Source organism: Lupinus angustifolius, chromosome LG12 (genome assembly GCF_001865875.1).
Source record: "Lupinus angustifolius cultivar Tanjil chromosome LG12, LupAngTanjil_v1.0, whole genome shotgun sequence".
Lineage (NCBI taxonomy): Eukaryota > Viridiplantae > Streptophyta > Magnoliopsida > Fabales > Fabaceae > Lupinus > Lupinus angustifolius.
This window is the reverse complement of record NC_032020.1, coordinates 19,055,995-19,063,671: the sequence shown is the minus strand read 5'-3', so window position 1 is coordinate 19,063,671 and position 7,677 is coordinate 19,055,995. Positions and strand designations below refer to the sequence as shown.

Below are 7,677 nucleotides of genomic sequence, written 5' to 3'. Positions count from 1 at the left end.
TTTGGCCTCTGCCTAAGCCTTTCAACCGTCTCTCGGAACTTTGGCCTCTGCCTAAGGCTGCATATATCTAACATCCCTAAACTTCACCAGGTGGCAGGCTCGTGCACTATACATCCATTTTATTTTATTTTTTGGTTTTCCACAAGGTATCCTCGCACTAGAGACACTCATTCCGAGTCGTGAACATCCACAGGTATGTGAGACTAACTCTCCCAGCGGTTATTTTTTTCATCCACAAGACTCGAACCCGCTTAAGGGGAATCAAACATGTACCACTTCAACCAACACTCGTTGGTACATCCATTTTATTTGACTATGGTGGGAAAACGAATAGCGGAATGCAGGTTGGTGTTTATCATAACATGGTCTTATTCTCCCAGGTATGTTGAAAAACACTGAAGAAGAACAACGCTCTAACAATTAAAGTAAAAGGCACATAACAAATTAAATTACTTCTGCGAGATTAAATTGTTTGTTCCCCTCTCCTCTTCATTAAGATTATCAAACATTAAGTATTCATGCAAGGGATATGAAATCCTCAGGAACTATGAAAAAAAACTAAGACGAAAATACAAATAGATACCCTAAAAACTATACCTAAAACATGCAACAAAATTAACCCATATATTAAACAGTGAATTATGAATTGCATCCTCCTCAAAGGGTTCTAAAATTAAATAGAAGAAGATGCATCATGAGATTTTCATTCACCTGCGAAGGAGCTAATGCTGAAGACTTTGATGATCGAGCAACGTTAAGAATTTGAGCCGCAGGTCCAATTCGAACAGATTTGGGTGGACCACTTTTCTGTGTGACAAGTAGGGGAACTTTTAGGAAGGGGAAAAGAAAGTTGGCATGTCCCTTGGTTGATAGAATTAGTGTGCCGAGGAATAAAAATGACACTAAAGGACTGAAAATGGATTCTCTCCCTTAAGGGAGGGTCCAATACCACATAAAATTGTAACTTACAAAATTGATCATTCAAATTTTAAAATATTTTTAGATAAAAATTTATTATAAATGATAAAATAAATTTAGATCTCACATTTTAGTATTAGACTTTACAATACTGGAGAGGATTCCAGCCCCTAAAGAAGTATACTAAAGGAGGATGTAATTAAGCTTAATCATATTCAATGAAAACAGAACCTAGAAAGGTACACCAGAATTGGTCAACGACTCAACCTATCTTAGAGCTTTTAACACAGCATCTATACATATGTTGGCCTTGTATCAAACAACAGGTATATTAAGTTAAAAGCACAAGAATGGATACCTGAAACCCTAAGCTCTAAGCACCTAAGAAATAAAAGTGAAACATAAAAGGCATAAAAGATTAAACATGAATTTCTAAATTTGAGATTATGGGTACACTTTTCACTCAAATTGAAGGTTGGAACTTGGAATATTACACAATTTCATAAACCACAAACTTGAGTGTTTTCAACCACAATAATTTGGGTTGAGCTCATGAACTTCAATCATTCAAGAACAAGATCCAAATTCAGGAAACCGAAGAACCCACACATGCAATTCGAAATTGGGTTTCATCTACACAAATCTTGATCAATTTGGAAGCTTGGAACTCAAATAACCAATTTATCATAAATGGATCATTATCTCTTGGAACTGAAGTTCTAAAACAGAAAACCCCCAGCACCACACACACCATAAACCTCCCGACAATACCCTGAATCATGACCAATAACATCATCTATGATTTCAACAACATCTTATAAGATTTTTTTCAAACACCTGACATGCAATATTCTAATCAACTAAGATTTCACATAATAAACTCATAATAAAACCCCAATTTCAGAATCAACCACAAACACATAAAAAAGATCAGCAACTATAAAAAAACATGCAAATAAAATGATTTGGGGAAATCATTTTCTTAAATTCGTAGAATAAAAAATAAATAAACAGAAAAAAGTATAAGAACCCTTACCAAAGACGTCGTCTGAGAGAGAGGTGATTTGGGAAAAAGGATATGAGAGTGTGGAAGATGAGAAGGATGAGACCAATTTGGGATTAAAACACTTGAATCCTCAAAATAGAATCCTACGAAAGACGTTCTGTGTTCCTCTTGCGTGAATGGAGAAAGTTGAACGTTTTTCACCGATGTGTGGTTATTATGGGAAAATCAGAAGGAGAAATTTCCAACATCGACCAAGCTCTTGTGCAGAAAATCAGAAGGAGAAATTGATTCAACGATGAAGGAGAAATGGATTCAACGATGAAGGAGAAATGGATTCAGCGATGAAGGAGAAAATGCGTGTGGTTACTACAAATTATCTTGAACACTACAAAGCAACATAATACAACAATGACACATGGGTTTGGTTGTCTTGTGTGAAGGTACCATAACCTATCAAGGCTGAAGATCTAATAAAGTAAAAGAGTGAAATATTGAAATGCAAGTTGGATGGTGATGGAAAAGAATAAGACAAAACAATAATGCAGCAAACAATGCAACTTCTATTACAAAAGGATTTGTGTGCAAATTTTGCTTCTATGTGCTTGTTCTTACTTTCTTTATGGTGTAAAGTAGAGTGGTAAAATAGTCTAAGCATATTTTTACTATCACACTAGGTGTTTGTACAATATGGATGTAATTGTTATTTCTCATTATGAATTACATAGGGGGAAAAGTGTTTTAGGTGATGTCAGAGAAAGCTACTAAAAACTATTGATAAACATGAAAAACAATTGGACAAAGGTATGCATATGAAAAGCTCTTCATGTTGATGTGTGACTCAAAACCCAATTCATACTACCAGATCAATATTTCTCAACAAAAGAATCCCTGATCATCTTCACAAAGACCTCCAAGATCATTCCATCCTGGATTGATTTGTCAAACCTAACTCCAATTTTTGAAGACCCGTTGTCAAACCTAACTCCAAGATCATTCTTCCTTTGGTAAATCTAACCCAAAGGAAATTAAAACTCCCTTGAAACAATCATGAGCAAATCTACAGGGTCAAATCATAAACACAATTCTAACCCATAGGAAATCCAGAGGCAAACACATCCATATATCACATGCATTCAGTTACAGTCAAATAGTCACTAAAAGAGAAATGAAAAAATAACTCAGTGCCACAAGTATATAATTTCTTCATTTCAACCAAAACAACTGAACTAGGAGAAGCTCCTCCAAAGTGACAATTTTCAAACTCAAGTAATAACCACCCCAAAAGAGAACACTTCTGCCACAAAAACCATATTACTTTTAATTAAAAACACAAAATGCATGATAAAGTCATATTATATGAATTTTTGTGTATTTCCGCTCAACAAGAGAATTACAAAATCTTAGATAAGATCAACCTCTGCTCATTAAGTGTAATACTTCCATTACACAAATTACTGTGAAGAATAATTCTGTAGCGACGAGACAGCATAAGGAGGTTTCTAACAAATTTTACTCGATCACTGGCCAATAAACATAAATAATTAAAGCTTTCAAAATGCAACCTACATTAAGAGAAAATGACGGTTGGAAGTAAATTAGGATATAGGTGCACCAGTTTCCGGGTAAAACAACATACATGCCCTAATAATGGTGCCTTATGATGATGCAGTAGAAACCTCTTGCTTAAGTGCATCCTGAGAACTTAATGAGGATCCACCTATAATTTCAGCATTAACACTAGAAGTTGGTTTCTTATTCTGTAATGTGACTGTCTAGCTACTTCTCTTAGCAAACATAGATGACCTTTCAGGCCTTAAACTTTATTTTGCATAATCAACTCTTTTTATTGTGCTCACTGAAAATTCAATTGGACATCAAACAACTCCAATCCTCGGGACCCCCTTCCCAAAATAACACTTAAGTTTCAAAACACAACAATATTTGAAGTTCATAATCAAACGAAGAATAGAATATATGAAATATGTTAATACGTGAAAACGAAGAAGGCACTTGGAGGAGTTAGGGTCCATAGCCACCTTTCCATTAGCTGGTTTCTGAGCAAATTTGGTAGTGGCACCATCCTTCTTATTCACAGGTAGTTTGCAATTCAAACCAAAACACTAAAATCGTTAATTAAACAAATAAAAAAACAATGGAACGCACGAATTTTAAAGCATTCGAGCTACTATTACTCAATTTTCAGATCCATAATCTAGAAAATAAAAAACTAAACCTAAACTTTTTTATTAATTTTGTTTATTTTCCATACGGAGGAGCTGAACCGCAAGAGAAACTAAATGATTCGAGCTGTTTAGTAAACAAGGAATAGAACTTACTTAGGATCAGGTCTTAGACTCGGTCTTTGACTTTCCACCTTTCATGGTTAAACCTGCAAAAACACAATCTAATCAGATATTCAGCTGAAAATCCTATGACTTGGACCATTTTTTTATTATTGAAAATCCTAACCAATAAGTCATTAAAATCTATTCAAACCCTATACAAACCTTACCCTAATTCAATAATAAAAAAATTGTCCAAGTCATAGTTTGTATGTTTATCAAATAAGAGGAGTATCTTCACAAAAAAAGATGAATCTCGGAGAGAAAAACAAGGCAACGAAAACAAAAGAGGATGTACCTATCAATGTTGAACATGTGAAGGGGTTTATTGTGATGGGTGAGGGAAGAAGAATTAGAGTTTAGGTGTAAATTTGGGTAATTGCCTTTTAGTCCTGGGAATGTACCTAATTATAACTTGGTCTGTGAACTTCTTTAAAAATTCTAATTTGACCCTGATGAAATGAGGCATATTTTCCGCAAAGCTTCATCAGATACATAAGATGAAGGTTCGATTCCTGTGAGCGATACTTATGACACTTATTAAAAAGGCAGTCACGAATCGTAAAAGTGATTAATTCTTTACTCAAAAGGTGAGAAAATACGCTTAATAGTACAAAAAAATTAATTTATATAATACATCATCTATTATTTCAGTAATTAGGTATTAACATGTTGACATTATAAGCATATACATTTTTTTCTTTTTTGTGTAGAGTGTTTTACAAACTTCTCTTAAATATGTTCTGGTGGAAATTGAAATAGGTTTATAACCGGGTCGGGAGAAATCTAAAACTCAACACGATAACAATAATGTTCATTTCTAATCACTATTAACTCTTAAAAAATAATATTAATAAATAAGGAATGATATAATAATTATGTATAAATGGGTATACTTACTCTCTTTCTTTCAACCCAAAGAATTGGGATTCAGAATTTCGGTTTCAAAAAAATGGGGAAGGTATAAAACCCAACCCGCCAATTATCACCACTAGCTTCAATTACAGTTTCTTGCAATTAGAGACAGTGAAGTTTACAGTGAAGTTTACAGTGAAGTTTACAAATGGATGATGAATTATGTATTATTTGTGTATAGATCTTTACACTATGATTAATATTAATAGACATAAGATAAAGCAGATAATTTGGATATGATAGGCTAATGAATAACCCTCAGTCATAAAACTCTAAATTGCAATACAAAAGAGAAAGCAACGCAAACCATTTTTTACTGTTTGAACGAGTTGTTTCTAGGAGGCATAAAGAGTATTAAGCATGAGGATACTACTACTCTACTAGTAGAAACAGGTGAAGTTAGATTTTGCCATAAATAAACTCGGCTCATATAATATATAAAATTACTTAGGATCGGGTCTTAGACTCGGTCTTTGACTTTCCACCTTTCATGGTTAAACCTGCAGAAACACGATCTAATCAGATATTCAGTTGAAGACGACGTAAGAATCGAAGAAAATCGCGGGAAAACGACGGAATCAGTAAAGAAAACGCACCGAGAGTGATGAAATTGGGATGGGAAGTTAGGGTTTGAGAAAGAGAGAGGAGTGGAAGTATAATATCAGAATGGGTGATGAGATGTGAAGCATAAGAAGGGGAGCGGTTTTGCTAAGGGGAAATTGAAATTCAATTGGGAATGGAATGAAATGAAATTATTAAATGAAATGAAGAAAGTGAAATGAAGAGGAGTGGAGGGATTTTAGGCTGGAATTTAAAATAAACTGCGAAGTCTGTGATCTGTGTGTTACCTTCGTGTTGGATAAGTTATTTTTAAGCCACTCCCTCAAACCCCTCAAACTCCCTCAAACCCCCTGAACCCTAAACCCTAAAACCTAAACCCATCAACCCCTAAACCCTAAACCCTAAACCCTAAACCCTAAACCCTAACTTGAGAGGGAGACAAGTCGAAAATACATTATTTCATCAATTCCTCAGAATAGATGCATACAACACTAACTTATGAAATATCAACCTCTTTACACCACAATTATGGCTACTGCAAGATAACTACAGCTTTTATGTGGGTAAACAACAAGAAATCTCCTCCTAACTCTGACAGCCTGCCTTATCACAACACTTAGCAAATTTGTCTAAATCATTAGTCAACAACTTCTACAATTATAAAGGAGAGAATTCATGCAATCAATTTACCACAAATTCAAGCATATAATTCAAATTTATCTTACATAAAACATATTTTAACATTTGGCGTGATTTTTGTGAGTTATTTTAGCGGTATATATGTCCATATAAAATTTAAATAAAAGACCGGACTAAATTCGTTGTTAGAAAAATATCAAATTGTGATATTATGGTGAATCTACCTAAACATTAATCCTGCACAGTCAATTTTCAGCTCACCAAAAATACAAAATGTACTTAAATGCTTAAGTGGATCAATTCAAGTACCAAGTTTTCAAAACCCAATCTCTATCGGCTTCTTTAGCTTATAATAACTACCACATAATTTGGTATGTTACCTTACCTCTTTCCCAATCTAGCTATCTACACCTGTTCAAATAATTCAGATGTTACATCTCATTCTTCTTTCACTTTGTATGAACACAAGCAAAAACATACACAATGCAACCATCATTCAAGACAAAAAAAAAACATATACTAGCAGATAAAAAAGTTGCATATGCACAATTCTAATTATTTGGAAATATTAGAGGATTAAATTTATAGCCAGTTTGAGTATCCAGCATTACCTCACGGCTACCAAAATGTGAAAATATAGAATCAAAAGCAGGCTTAGAAAAATGTTAGTGATGAGAGAGCCACTGGGATAACACAAGAAACCTGTCCCTGTACATTGTACAAGAATCAATTATTATTAAAAGCACCCTCATTTTTAACCCAAATGGGACTGATGTTCCATACAAATATCAAATATTAATGATTTTATTAAAAGTTTCCAACTAAACATGCTTTGGATAGTCACATATATTAGAGAAGATCATAAGACACATCTCAAATCTTATTTGTTAAACTTTTAAAGAATAGCTTACCTCAAGAACATGTTGTTCACCTGTTCTATCATGACACAAACAGCAGCACAGCCACCAACATAGGTAAGATCCTGCATAATCATAAAATGGCAAACTGCAAATAAATTTTAAAAATATAAAATAATAATTATGAAATAAAAAATTGATATGATATGCATAGAAACCTATAAGATGCATCAGCAACAAAAAAAACATGAGGGATTAACAGCTATATTGCTCCACCATAGGGGTACCATAAAAATGAGGAAGGTTGGTGAAGGGATTAACAGCGATTCTCAATATATATGTCTAATGAAGCCAAACAAATCAAGCCAGAAGAATAAATGACAGTCCACATACAAACAAAAAAATGCACTTAAATAATATTAGTAAGTAGTAACAACCA

General features: G+C 33.8%; 1 long non-coding RNA gene across 3 annotated transcripts; it reads right to left on the bottom strand.

The window, feature by feature from the left end:
- Positions 679-6,080, bottom strand: LOC109362793. Of its 3 annotated transcripts, XR_002109447.1 has the most exons (4): positions 5,629-6,080; positions 4,261-4,313; positions 1,955-2,309; positions 679-807 (listed from the first exon to the last, which is right to left on the bottom strand). It is a non-coding gene; the product is annotated as an uncharacterized LOC109362793 (long non-coding RNA). The 3 variants fall into 3 exon arrangements; XR_002109446.1 differs by lacking the exon at positions 1,955-2,309 and having other exon boundaries at positions 5,629-6,073; XR_002109448.1 differs by lacking the exons at positions 679-807; positions 1,955-2,309 and adding an exon at positions 3,406-4,005 and having other exon boundaries at positions 5,629-6,073.